This window comes from Gymnoscopelus braueri, assembly GCF_963280865.1.
Source record: "Gymnoscopelus braueri genome assembly, chromosome: 20".
Taxonomy (NCBI): domain Eukaryota; kingdom Metazoa; phylum Chordata; class Actinopteri; order Myctophiformes; family Myctophidae; genus Gymnoscopelus; species Gymnoscopelus braueri.
In genome coordinates this window covers 45,711,305-45,726,672 of record NC_137622.1, presented here as the reverse complement: position 1 = coordinate 45,726,672, position 15,368 = coordinate 45,711,305, and the positions used below count along the sequence as shown (strand labels likewise).

Sequence of the window (15,368 nt, the reverse complement as noted above, 5' to 3'; positions counted from 1 at the left end):
ATTCCAGGGGGAGTTGCTGCTCTGTGGAACCAAAAATATGACCAGTTGGTTAATGTCATTAGATTAGGACTGGGCTATTGGGATAGAGCTGTTCTGTCATGGTAAAAGGTTAATAACTGTGAATGTTTATACACTATGAGTGCTATCATAATGAGGATGAGTATCTCAGTAGAATGGCATTCATTATGTTTTTTATTCAGCATAATCCTTCCACCTGCATCTATGTTGTTGTCGGTGACATGAATGCAGATGTAACTGATGTTAAATCTTTATTTGGTAATCATTTAATGGATTTATGTTCAGACAGTGGATTGATTTTATCTAGCAAGGTATTTTTACCTGAGAATAATTATACTTATTATCAGTGAGGCTTGACACACTACTTCCTGTCTTGATCACTGTCTCTGTAAGTAGATGCTCATGACTCTATTGATACAGTAGAAATAGTTTATGATCTACAGTAGCTACCACTGACCACACCCCCTTTAGTGTGGTGTTAACCCATTAAGACCGGGAACAAATATGTGTAATTTTTTATTTCTTTGGCTATTCAAAAATAGCAGATCTACAAGCTCATATCGCGGCAAAAATGTGTCCAAATCTTTGAATATACTGCATAAAGCTAAAACATTTGACTCCGATCTGTGCTTCTGGGGGTCCCTGGAACAACATATTTTGAGACGGGGGTCCGCGGCCAAATACATATCATGTTGGGTGGGTGGTCCTTGACATGGAAAAGTAGGAAAACCACTGATACATTCACTGATATAGACACTGATATAGAAACATAATTTTTTTTCAATAAACTGTTTGTAGAATATATATTCAAAGATTTTCACACATTTTCACGATTTTTCAAAAATAGCAGATCTACAAGCTCATAGCGCAGCACTCTGTGCCGCGCTATGAGCTTGTAGATCTGATATTTTTGAATAGCCAAAGAAATCTAAAGTGACACAGATGCGTTCCGGGATTGAATGTGTTAAATACAGACAGTTTACCTGTGTTGTTTCCTGTGGATAAAGGGTTAAATACAGACAGTTTACCTGTGTTGTTTCCTGTGGATAAAGGGTTAAATACAGACAGTTTACCTGTGTTGTTTCCTGTGGATAAAGGGTTAAATACAGACAGTCTACCTGTGTTGTTTCCTGTGGATAAAGGGTTAAATACAGACAGTTTACCTGTGTTGTTTCCTGTGGATAAAGGGTTAAATACAGACAGTTTACCTGTGTTGTTTCCTGTGGATAAAGGGTTAAATACAGACAGTTTACCTGTGTTGTTTCCTGTGGATAAAGGGTTAAATACAGACAGTTTACCTGTGTTGTTTCCTGTGGATAACAGCAGGGAAATAGATTGGTCTAAATTAACCAATAAAGATCTGGATAAATATTTGAATCATTCTGATGCCTTGCTGGGTAATATTAAAGTTCCAAAAGATGTGGTTATGTGTCGGGATATGAAGTGCAAAGAACCCACAACACTGTAATGTATTGTGTTCCCTGTATGAATCTATTGTGGAGTCTCTGTGTATCTCCAGCAGGACTCTCTACAAACATAGTGTATAATGTTAAGCCAGGGTGGAATGACCATGTTGAAGAGCTCCATGCAGAGGATAGAAAGGCTTTTAACATATGGGCGGAGTCAGGCAAAGGTAGACATGGACCTCTGTTTGAAGAGAAAAAACACACTAATGCTTTATTTTAAATATGCTCTTTGTTTTATCAAAATAAATGAAAACACTATGAGGTCAGATTCTCTGTCAAGGAAGTTGCATAAGAATAATGTAAATGATTTCTGGAAGGAGATAAAAAATATATAAATAATTGTAAAACATGTCTTCCATCAAACATAGATGGTGTGAGTGGTTCTGATGCAATCTCACAGTTATGGCAGAATCAGTATTTTGAACTGTTCAACTGTGTGAAAAGTAACCTGTTTGTAGTGGATCAGGTAGATTTCAATGATGATGTGATTGTCACTCCTGGTGAGTGAGATCCATGAAGATATTCTGAAGCTCTGAATTCAATTCTAACATTTTTCAAAAGTGTATATAAAAATAAAAATAAAGAAATATAATCGAATAATACCATACATACATTTAAAAAAATGTTTAAGAAGTAGTGGAAAATAGCAGATCCACCGCCGCGTTGTGAGCTTGTAGATCTGCTTTTTTCACTAGTTTGGCTTTATTGCTTGTAGATCTGCTATTTTCACTAGTTTTTGCTCTATTGTTCAATTTGCACTTTTTCTGTAATTGGATTCTTGCTCTGTAAAGCAATTTGAGCTGCATTTCATGTCATGAAAGCTGACTATGCAAATAAAGTGTATTATTATTATTATTATTATTATTATTATAAAATGTCTCGTTTGGGTCTTGAGCTAAAAAGTTTGGGAACTAATACTAGAGTTGACTAGTAGTGACTCTAGTGACTCTAGTGACTCTAGTCTAGTTATTCTCTAGTAACCTCACCAGTCTTACTAAAATAACCTTTTACTACACTTCCCATGATGCATTGCGGTCCGTTCTCGGACCAACAACATCCGGGTTCAGAGTTGAGGAGCGGTACAGTGAGACATGCGTGCAGATTCAGAATGTGTTTTACAGTAATAATAATAACAGCTTTTAACAGTGATTTATAAATCTTTTTAATGTATTGATCCATGATGTCTGTGAACAATAAGTTAATGTTTTTAATCCATAAACATCTGAAGGACAACGGTTTCCACCAGGCTGCACAGAAAGTCACCAAACAGCACGAGACTCTGGTAACAAAGTATCAACTTTATATCCATCAACTCTTTGATCATTCATTTAGTGCATGCTGCTCTTTATACAAAGACTTTCTGCAGGGCTTGCAGATCTGATCTGCGATTATTGCAGATCTGATATGCGATTATTGCAGATCTACAATGGTTAGTTTGTTCTATGTTGTATTAATCTGAAAGCACTACAGTACAGAAGTCCTGACATCACTGGCTCATCCTCTGGGTCGTGGAAGTCATTTCTCTATAGAGAATAACATCGGGTCTTCAAATCGTCTCATATATGAATTATGATCCATAAATAAACAAAGTGTCTCGGCGCTGTTGTCGATGAGGCTTTGTATTGTTTATGATAGTCAGTCACTCATATTTCATACAGTCTGTTTATGGAGAAAATTTAACTCATTTTGTCTGAAGTAACATTAATGTTTTCTCACCGTCAGTTGATGCTTCATATCCATAAGAGTCAAACCTCCGGGTTATTAGTTTATTTATGGAACACACTTCTTATTATTATTAAACACGTCTATGGGGATTCAGAACGGGGGAAACCGCGACCCAGGTAGGATGAGTCAATGACGTCAGACTTCGGTGCTCTATGCTTGCAGATCTGCTATTTTCTTATCTTCGCAGAGCGACAGCAGGCGTTGTGGTTCATATTATGCAACAGGTTTAGCCTTTAGATCAAGACTATCATATGTATTTTATAGAGTCTGACTTTTACTTTCGTAGTATCTAATCTAGTCTTAGCTCCACCCCCCCAGTTTGTCCTGAAATGTCACGAGTAAAGCCCGTATTTCTCCAAACATGTACAAATGATAAATATAAGGGGTTTACCCGCTTGTCCCAAATGTTAACTAGGTGTACGAAGTGTTTGTGTAATGTATTAATCCATATTATTCAATAAAGAAGTGTTTTAATCCCGTCTGTGGCCGATTCTGTTGTAAGTTCCCAATGGGCGGTAGTAACGGGGCGCATCTGGTGAAAGACGGAATTACACTCAATGTAAACAGGAAGTAAACGAGGGAGGAAATGGGTTTAATGGAATTAAAACACTAAACATTCCTAAAAAAGTGTACTTAAGTACAGTACTTGAGTAAATGTACTCGGTTACTTTACACCACTGGTTATATGACAACTGTATGTATTAACTAACATTGTGTCTAGATATATATCAGTGTATTTATTAACTGTGTGTGTGTGTGTGTGTGTGTGTGTGTGTGTGTGTGTGTGTGTGTGTGTGTGTGTGTGTGTGAGAGAAACAGACTACAGAGCAGATCTCCAGTAAACCAGGCTGATATAAAGACACACATAATGCTGGTAAGTCATAGAACTTCATACCAAACAAGATCCTCTTTGACTCTGTGATCTTTGTCTCTCTGTCTTCTACACTTCAGTTGATTCATGTTCAATCCTCATCACCATCACCGGATGGAAGACGTGAGGTTTCCAGTTGGATCCCGGGCTCCCCCAGAAGAGTTCATGTAGAAGTGTCCTTGAGCAAGACGCTGAACCCCTAATGGTCCCTATGAGCAGGTTGGTGCCTTGCATGGTTTCCTCCGCCATCGGTGTGTGTGTGAGAATGTGTGAATGTAATGCACAATCTCTATGTATAGTGCTATATAAATGCACCACAATGTAGACATTTATAACAGCTCAACACATTTATAATGTACAATGTAGACATTTATAACAGCTCTATAATACATCTCTGTAAGAGAATACCAGCACTCACGGAATAGTCCTTTTAAGGCACTTTTATTTATAATTATTAAGTAGACATGGTATGCTGAGCAGCCAACAACTCACACGTTTCGGCATCAAGCCTTCATCAGCGTTGTGTAGACACAACGCTGATGAAGGCTTGACTCGTTTTCTTGTATAGGATTTCCTCTCTAGTCAGTAAGAATACCTTGAGGATTCTTACAGGGACCCTCATCCAAGGTCACTTCGACTATATGCATGCTTCTCATGGTATCACAACACCACTAAGGTCTTAAAAACAAGGCTCCAGACATCCCAAAACAAACTAGTAAGACTACTTCTTGGCTTTAAACATACAACCCACCTAATCCCTGCTCACTATGCTAGGGTGGGATGGCTCAGGGTTGAGGACAGAGTACAGCTACTTGCAATGGGCCTATTCTACAAGATACACCACAACATTAAGATACCCATGTACCTGTCAAAGTACTTCAAAAACGTAAATTAAGTCCACAATCACAATACCAGAGGCAGCTCCACTGATCACGTCCAACCCAGATTTGGCACAAACAAGGGGTTGAATTCATTCTCCTGCTATGCCACCAAAATGTGGAATGCCCTACCAAAAGTAGTGAAGGAGTGTAAAACCCTACTCTCCTTCAAAACTGCCCTAAAAGAGTACCTTCAGGAGGCTGCAATTCTAGACTGGCCCCTGTAAAAGTCAAAGCCTAGAACTTGAATTGATGCACTGGGTCCATTATGTGGGTCTTAGACTGCCATCTAGTGACCAAACACATTAACGACACATGGAACTAGACATGGACACATAGTGAATGTAGACATAATGAACACCTTTAATGATACTTATTAACACCTTTAATGATACACACCTTATAAACACACACTTAATGATGTAAATATACTCTAATTGCATAAACGTTTGATTGATTAGAAGTGATTGATATATCTCCTACATATTAACAAGTGAAATCTATGATGAATCCTACAAAGAACCATCAATATTCATAAACACTGTTTCTAGAGTCCTGTAACAACTTGTGTTCACCATATTTATCATATCTATTTATAGTATATATATTATTGTGTCAGAACAATATTTATCATGTCCACTTATAGTAGATATATTATTGTGTCAGACAGGAACAAATACTGTATTTACTGTAAGGATGTTTTTTTCTCATGTGCTGCAGGCTGTTGACAGATCCAGGTAGAACATGTTTGAAGACAAGAACCCTCGCCCCAAAACACGCTCGCCCCGGGTCAAATCCGGCGACCTCGGAACGGTCGCCACCAGGTATTCCTATCCTCAGTAAAACTATGTCTAAACCTAACCTTATTCCTAAACTTAACCTCAGTTAACTATGTCTAAACCTAACCTTATTCCTAACCTTAACCTCAGTAAAACTATGTCTAAACCTAACCTTATTCCTAACCTTAACCTCAGTAAAACTATGCCTAAACCTAACCTTATTCCTAACCTTAACCTCAGTAAAACTATGCCTAAACCTAACCTTATTCCTAACCTTAACCTCAGTAAAACTATGCCTAAACCTAACCTTATTCCTAACCTTAACCTCAGTAAAACTATGCCTAAACCTAACCTTATTCCTAACCTTAACCTCAGTAAAACTATGTCTAAACCTAACCTTATTCCTAACCTTAACCTCAGTAAAACTATGTCTAAACCTAACCTTATTCCTAACCTTAACCTCAGTAAAACTATGTCTAAACCTAACCTTATTCCTAACCTTAACCTCAGTAAAACTATGTCTAAACCTAACCTTATTCCTAACCTTAACCTCAGTAAAACTATGTCTAAACCTAACCTCGTTATTCCTAACCTTAACCTCAGTTAACTATGTCTAAACCTAACCATATTCCTAACCTTAACCTCAGTAAAACTATGCCTAAACCTAACCTTATTCCTAACCTTAACCTCAGTAAAACTATGCCTAAACCTAACCTTATTCCTAACCTTAACCTCAGTAAAACTATGTCTAAACCTAACCTTATTCCTAACCTTAACCTCAGTAAAACTATGTCTAAACCTAACCTTATTCCTAACCTTAACCTCAGTAAAACTATGTCTAAACCTAACCTTATTCCTAACCTTAACCTCAGTAAAACTATGTCTAAACCTAACCTTATTCCTAACCTTAACCTCAGTAAAACTATGTCTAAACCTAACCTTAACCTCAGTAAAACTATGTCTAAACCTAACCTTAACCTCAGTAAAACTATGTCTAAACCTAACCTTATTCCTAACCTTAACCTTAATAAAACTATGTCTAAACCTAACCTTATTCCTAACCTTAACCTCAGCAAAACTATGTCTAAACCTAACCTTATTCCTAACCTTAACCTCAGTAAAACTGTCTAAATCTAACCTTATTCCTAACCTTAACCTCAGTAAAACTATGTCTAAACCTAACCTTATTCCTAACCTTAACCTCAGTAAAACTATGTCTAAACCTAACCTTATTCCTAACCTTAACCTCAGTAAAACTATGTCTAAACCTAACCTTATTCCTAACCTTAACCTCAGTAAAACTATGTCTAAACCTAACCTTAACCTCAGTAAAACTATGTCTAAACCTAACCTTATTCCTAACCTTAACCTTAATAAAACTATGTCTAAACCTAACCTTATTCCTAACCTTAACCTCAGCAAAACTATGTCTAAACCTAACCTTATTCCTAACCTTAACCTCAGTAAAACTGTCTAAATCTAACCTTATTCCTAAACGTAACCTCAGTAAAACTATGTCTAAACCTAACCTTATTCCTAACCTTAAAGGGGTAGTTCACCCCCAAAATAACTTTTTTTCTATTGATTACTGACCATCTGGAGCCTTGAATTCATAGATATTTTTTTGTTTTTGTCACATTCCTAAGCCAATAATTTGATTATAATAAATGTGTCCCCATTGATTCCGGTAGGAGACACAAATGCATTTGTGTCTCCTACCGGAATCAATGGGGCTAAATTTATTATAATCAAATAATAAAGGAAGGAATGCGACAAAAACAAAAAAATATCCATGAATTCAAGGCTCCATGGGATGAGTAATCAATAGAAAAAAAGTTATTTGGGGGGTGAACTATTCCTAACCTTAACCTCAGTAAAACTATGTCTAAACCTAACCTATGTCTAAACCTAACCTTATTCCTAACCTTAACCTCAGCAAAACTATGTCTAAACCTAACCTTATTCCTAACCTTAACCTCAGTAAAACTGTCTAAATCTAACCTTATTCCTAAACGTAACCTCAGTAAAACTATGTCTAAACCTAACCTTATTCCTAACCTTAAAGGGGTAGTTCACCCCCAAAATAACTTTTTTTCTATTGATTACTGACCATCTGGAGCCTTGAATTCATAGATATTTTTTTGTTTTTGTCACATTCCTAAGCCAATAATTTGATTATAATAAATGTGTCCCCATTGATTCCGGTAGGAGACACAAATGCATTTGTGTCTCCTACCGGAATCAATGGGGCTAAATTTATTATAATCAAATAATAAAGGAAGGAATGCGACAAAAACAAAAAAATATCCATGAATTCAAGGCTCCATGGGATGAGTAATCAATAGAAAAAAAGTTATTTGGGGGGTGAACTACCCCTTTAACCTCAGCAAAACTATGTCTAAACCTAACCTTATTCCTAACCTTAACCTCAGTAAAACTATGTCTAAACCTTATTCCTAACCTTAACCTCAGTAAAACTATGTCTAAATCTAACCTTATTCCTAAACGTAACCTCAGTAAAACTATGTCTAAACCTAACCTTATTCCTAACCTTAACCTCAGTAAAACTATGTCTAAACCTAACCTTATTCCTAACCTTAACCTCAGTAAAACAAATACAAGAACCGGTGGGGGTGAGTGGTCCGTGGAATAAATGTGAGTGTGTTTTGGGGCACACTATGACTGATATGATACATTTATATAAAAGCTACTTTAATTTATCACCATTATCTTCCCTCCATGTTGGGAAAATGTGCATAAAGTTATTCCAACCAGAGAGAATGAGAAATGATCAGAATACGTTATTAGTGGCTGATAAAGGTTTAAAACTAGTCCTGCTGTTTTCATGCTGTTCAGAGATGAGATGAATTTGTTCACAAAATGATTTCAAAACCGTCTGAAAGAAAGAAAAGACACAGAGAAGAACAGAGTAGAATCTACAGTCATTCATACATTTAGTTATTGTTAAATACATTGTGTTGAACACAGTAGAATCTACATTCATTCATACATTTAGTTATTGTTAAATACATTGTGTTGAACACAGTAGAATGTACATTCATTCATACATTTAGTTATTGTTAAATACATTGTGTTGAACACAGTAGAATGTACATTCAGTGAACAGGAGAGGTTGTCATCCTGTGTCTCATGGACCATCTGGGAGAAGATGCTAGTGCCTTGCTCAAGGACTTTGAGGTTAGTATCTCATGTATGATGTAATCATGTAATGATGGAGGACAAAGGAACAGCATAGTGAGAGAGCAGTGAGGAGATGTTTTCATGCAGAATGTCCAGAGAATCAGGTTGTGACACTGACTGTTGTATTTGTCCTCTGGGTTATGTCAAGATGAACTCAGAGCTTTGACTTTGACCTCTTTATTGATGAGAAACATAATAGAATACATACATTATCACACAATTATCAAAATGACAAAACACAACAAAGCCAGCAGCTTAATTTCATTGTGGTCCTTTATGTAGGCTATGTGTAAATGATGTGGTGATGTATGATGGAGTGTGTGTGTGTTTGATTTCTTTCTCTTTCTTTCTCTGTCTGGTAACAGCCTGAGCTGCTGACAGTGAGCTGTAACCAGTAATCTTTACAATAATGTACAGGATAGTGCTGGTGTGAAGAGGAGTTGACAGAGGAGGTGATGAAGATCTACCTGAAGACTCAACTGATGATCTACTGGTAACGGTTTCCACCTCCTAATGTCCTGAACGTTACGTTACTTCACAACGTCTGTCTCTGTCTGGTAAGAACTGTTTGTCTCCTCACTACCTGTCCTACCACTTACTGCACTGTGACCCTATATAATATATACACACCCTGTGCTGTTAATGTAAATACTACAAAATAACATATATGCCTCCATCATGATGTCTCCTACATGACTGATGCAGGGATCTCTGTCCTCTGCAGTCTCTTTGATCTTAGCAGACCTGTGGATGGATCTGAGAAGAACCTCACTTAATAGTTCTGAGGTGTTCCACAAAGTCCTGTTGGAGCTGGATCCTGGAAACCTTTCAGCTAAAGGTTCAGAGACTGAAAAACGGTCTGTTTAGCTCCTTGAAGTTTATCTAGATCAAGAAAGTCAATCAAATAACATTTTTTGGGCAGGATTTCTTCTTTTGTCTCTCTAGCTGGAGCCCTCATTCAATGACATTTTGACTATGCTTTCACCTCTTGGTTCTCCAACATCTCAATGTCACTAAACACTAAGCTTCAGATCTCCCAAAACAGATTTCTACTTCTCAGCCTTAAGCCCATGACCAGCTAATTCTAACACACTAGCTAGCTAGTCTGGGATGACTCGGGGTAGAAAACAGGGTTAAGCAAATATCACTGGGATTGGTATTTGTCAACTATTTCTCCACAGTGAGTGAGTGACTCCCACAGCCACCTAGAGGGAGCCACCATGGTCTGGTTCTACCCAAATATACAACAAACATGGGAAAATTCTCATTCTACTGTTCTGTCACCATAATGTGTAATTCCATGTATTATTGTGTTATTTCTATGCTATGTTGATGAATTGAATACATAGGACCACAATGGGAACAAGTCCCCAGGACTTGTTTGTGTTATCCTTTGAGCCTAAATGTCTGACTGTACCACGTGCTGTTTACATTTATGACTAATAAAGTATTCAATCAAATCAATCTACTTTATCTCCTCTCTCTCGCTTGTAGATCTGTTATTTTTTGTTGTTGAAAGTGTTAGTTCTGCTGACCAAAGACAGCGCTGCGCTGCGGACGGGTTTAGTTGTGACACACTGTGGGTCCATCAGTGAAATGCTGCCGTGTGGAAAACATGCTCCTCCAAGTGGTTCTGGTTCTGCTATCATCAGTATTTCTAACTCTTTGTGGATATTTATTTTAATACAAAGTGCTTTATGTGTTTATTTCGATGCGTTGCAGGGATGTTTCTGCACTTTTAATAAGCATTAATATCCTCATATACAGTTTTTATCTGACTGAATGAAGATGTAGAATCCATTAGAGGAAGGCTTTGGGTGAGTTTGGTCTCCTGTGGAACAAGATATGTTTACATTCTGCACCGCATTACAGGTCAGAGGTCATTCATGTTAACTTTAATTTATACAAAGTGTTACACTGTCAGGATGAGTGTCATAAATGCAGTGGTGATAAGTAACTAAGTACATTTACTCTAAGTACTGTACTTAAGTACAATCTTGAGGCACTTTTACTTTACTGGAGTAAATCCAATTAGTAAATCTATACTTTTATATTTTTTATATATTGTACTTTTACTCCACTACAATTATTTGAAAACTTTAGTTACTAGTTACTTTTAAATTATTACATTGTAAAACATACATTAACCACTTCAGCCCTATTTTATACCTAGGCTATTTGAAAATAGCCGATCTACAAGCTCACAACGCGTCGTGATCGTGATCTACTATTTTCAAACATTTTAGTACTTTTACTTTTGGTACTTTAGTACATTTTGAGACCCAACTTTTGTAGTTTTACTCAAGTGTATTTTTAATTCCGGGCTTGTACTTGTAACAGAGTACTTCTACATTGCAGTATTGGTACTTTTACTTAAGTAAAACATTTGAGTAGTTTCTCCACCACGGCATAAATGTTGGATTAATCTGATTCTGAGGTCAGTGAACTATCATTCAGCAGATCTACAAGCTCACAATGCAATTGTGGGCTTGTAGATCTGCTATTTTCAAAAGATTTTTTTATACATTTTGAAAACTTGTGAAATGGGACATTCTGCATAATGACTACTTTCTACTTTTGGTACTTTAAGTACATTTTGATACCGACACTTTAGTACTTTTACTCAAGTAAATTTTGAATTCCTGACTTTTACTTGTAACAGAGTATTTCTCCAATCCAGTATCGATACTTTTACTTAGGTAAAACAAATTAGTACTTTTCCCACCACTGACTAGAAGGCATAATACAGAAGTCCTGACGTCACTGGCTCATCCCCTGGGTCGTGGAGAATAACATCGGGTCTTCAAATCGTCTCATATATGAATTATGATCCATAAATAAACAAAGTATCTCGGCGCTGTTGTCGATGAGGCTTTGTATTGTTTATGATAGTCAGTCACTCATATTTCATACAGTCTGTTTATGGAGAAAATTTAACTCATTTTGTCTGAAGTAACATTAATGTTTTCTCACCGTCAGTTGATGCTTCATATCCATAAGAGTCAAACCTCCGGGTTATTAGTTTATTTATGGAACACACTTCTTATTATTATTAAACACGTCTATGGGGATTCAGAACGGGGGAAACCGCGACCCAGGTAGGATGAGTCAATGACGTCAGACTTCGGTGCTCTATTTAGACATTATCCATTACTACTTCTACCGTTACATCTCTGCTTCAGGCTTCAGACACACTTTATTTACTTCCTGCTTGTTGTCAAGTTGTAGTCCTTCATTGTCAAGTTGTAGTCCTTCATACTTCCTGCTTGTTGTATCTGGGAACCTTGAACCCATCGCCAAATAAAAACTTCGCTCTCTGCTGTTTTTTTTACTCTTCAAGCGGAATCTGTTCTTGAGAGATTATGCTTGTTGTAGAAAATGCTGTTACTTTATTCCGATTGGACGATTACAGCCGATGGTTTCCGGTAAACCGACGAATCACCGCACGAACCAAAATGTAGCCCCGCCCTGCTCGACGTCCATCGTCCAATCCGATGCCAGGATACCCTGAGTTTATGTGTTTCTTCCGGTGTTTTTGTTATCTTTGCTCCGCCTACCAGCTCCATTCTGCACACAGACAGAGGTATGATATTAATAAGATCATTACTTTACGAATTACACAATGATTTAATGATCTGTTTATGAGATTAATAAGATCATTACTGTATGAATTACACAATGATTTAATGATCTGTTTATGATATTAATAAGATCATTACTGTATGAATTACACAATGATTTAATGATCTGTTTATGAGATTAATAAGATCATTACTGTATGAATTACACAATGATTTAATGATCTGTTTATGAGATTAATAAGATCATTACTGTATGAATTACACAATGATTTAATGATCTGTTTATGAGATTAATAAGATCATTACTGTATGAATTACACAATGATTTAATGATCTGTTTATGATATTAATAAGATCATTACTGTATGAATTACACAATGATTTAATGATCTGTTTATGAGATTAATAAGATCATTACTGTATGAATTACACAATGATTTAATGATCTGTTCCGATGGAATGAATGAATGAAATGCATTATATTCTGCAGAGTTACAGTATATATATGATGTAATCTAATGGTATAAATAAATGAATGCATGATATATTCTGCAGACAGAACAGAGTTACAGTATATATGATGTAGTAATCTAATGGTATAAATAAATGAATGCATGATTTATTCTGCAGACAGAGGTACAGTTAGCCCTGGAATGTCTGTGATCTTACATACATTTCATGTATTTTAAATGTATGTAAGATCACAGACATTCTAGGGCTAAGGTACAGTATGATACATGATTTAATAATCTAATGATACATATTTATATCATAATGAAATGAATGCATGTTTCTGCAGACAGAGCAGAGGCACAGTGTAATATAAGATTTAATTACTTAACAGTGGTGTAAAGTAACTAAGTATATTTACTCAAGTACTGTACTTAAGTAACATTTTGAGGTATGTTTTACTTTACTGGAGTATTTCCAATTGTCTATACTTTTACAAATATTGTACTTTTACTCTTATTTGAAAACTTTAGTTAGGGCCGCACTTTTATTTTACCTCTGGGGCAGAATCTGCCAATGCTTTGTCAATGCAAATGCGTGGATTCCTGGTCTTGCGGATTTTTTCCAAGAATCCACGCATTTGCATTGCAGATTCTGCCCCAGAGGTAAAATAAAAGTGCATTACATTAACCACTTAAGGCCTATTTTATACATAGGCTATTTTCAAACATTTTTGCACTTTTACTTTTGGTACTTTAAGTACATTTTGATACCAATACTTTTGTACTTTTACTCAAGTAAATTTTGAAAAAACCCAAGAAATGGCTTGTTTCCATTGGGGTCCTTTGTACTCAATTCATCTAAACATTTAATGACAGACAGATATACAATAATATGCAAAACATCATTGACTTTTTACAGGGACAGGTTGGAATTGGAATGGTTGAGGAAATTGAAATGTTAAGGAATGTTTGATCAGTAAACCCTCAGACAGGGATCATTAAATCAGTGATTCGTCTCAAAATGTTTTCACCTCAAAGTCTCAAAGGACCCCAGAATGAATACGACCCCCGTTTGGAAATATGAGGTACAGTGAAAGGACCCGTATAAGAGAAGATGTTTGTTCTTACATTAGATCAGATTATAATTCTACATCTGTCTACAATATATGCTGTAGGTGGCGAGACTCATTGGATTATAGCTTCTAGCTGTTGACATTATAATGAACCACTGTCAACCTGGTGTCCATATTTAATGCATGTCACAGGCAAACATGTTCAGATAGAGCTTGTAGATCTGCTAGTTTTGATAGTTTTTAGATGGGGTTTAACAGTGTTAAACTGTTCCTCTTTTGCTGAGGTTTAAGTGATGTAGTAGAGCAGTGGTTCTCAATCTTTTCAAGCCGTGACCCCCCAAAAAACATATTTGAACTGGGGACCCCCCAAAATATTTGTTTTTGGGGGGAGGGCAAAGCAAAGCAAAGCAAAGCAAAGTTTGTTGTTTACCCAGGGTGTTGGACTAAGTTAACACTTATTTACAGCCAGGCCCTGCATGGAAGCCTTGCTCAAGGGCTATTCAGCGGTGATTCATGATTGATGTGATGAATTGGGGAATCGAACTAGGGACCTTCCGGTATCAAGGCCGCCCCTCTAACCACTAGGCCACCGCTGCCACATGGCGGGGTCTCATAAGACCCCTTGATGGAGCGTGCCAAAAGGAGGGGGGGGCATGTATGCTGAGCGGCCTGGACTGGGGTTTGAGGACGAGACTAGGCTTCATGAAGGCCTGACTGACCTCAACTTGACATGACCGTGTGGTTCCTACCGGCTCTCAGTAGATAGCCCCGCCCACAACGTTCGGCACGGCGACTCGCTCGCCTGACGGCTCGCTCGGCGGTGCCTCTCGTTGCTCAGGTCCACTAGAGTTACTGAGACTCGGTAGGAAACACCTGTGCGTCAGCTTGACTGATCAGCAGGGCTTCCTATAGGCCAAACAGCCCCTCAGCTTGGCTTGTTGTGACATTTGTTTCCCGGGATTCACATAATGTTTTTTTTCCGGGCTTCACATGACGTTTGTGCAAATGTTGGTGAGACGTCTGTGTGGAGCCCAGCGGCCGCCGGTCTGGTTATTTAAATTGTGAGAAGCGGGACAATTTGAGTGTCTTAAAGATATATGTGAGGACTCTGGAGAGGTGGTCTGGTCACCTGTTGTCATCATGTAAAACCCTGTCTTCTAATCAACTGTATAATATAATTATATAATTAATAATATAACTGTATGTCCTCATCCACAGGTGCTGGTCATCATGGACTTCCCGGGTCATTAGGTCATCATTAGGTCATCATTAGGTCACTCATTCACTGCCAGATTTATTTCTGGCTGTGTTTGCCCACTGCCAG

At 37.3% G+C, this 15,368-nt stretch overlaps 1 long non-coding RNA gene across 1 annotated transcript; it reads left to right on the top strand.

The window, feature by feature from the left end:
* Positions 1 to 2,558: 2,558 nt before the first annotated feature.
* On the top strand, positions 2,559 to 10,740 carry LOC308075876. Its single transcript, XR_013932228.1, has 4 exons — positions 2,559 to 4,299; positions 5,679 to 5,782; positions 9,356 to 9,495; positions 9,663 to 10,740. It is a non-coding gene; the product is annotated as an uncharacterized lncRNA (long non-coding RNA).
* The last annotated feature ends 4,628 nt before the right edge of the window (positions 10,741 to 15,368 follow it).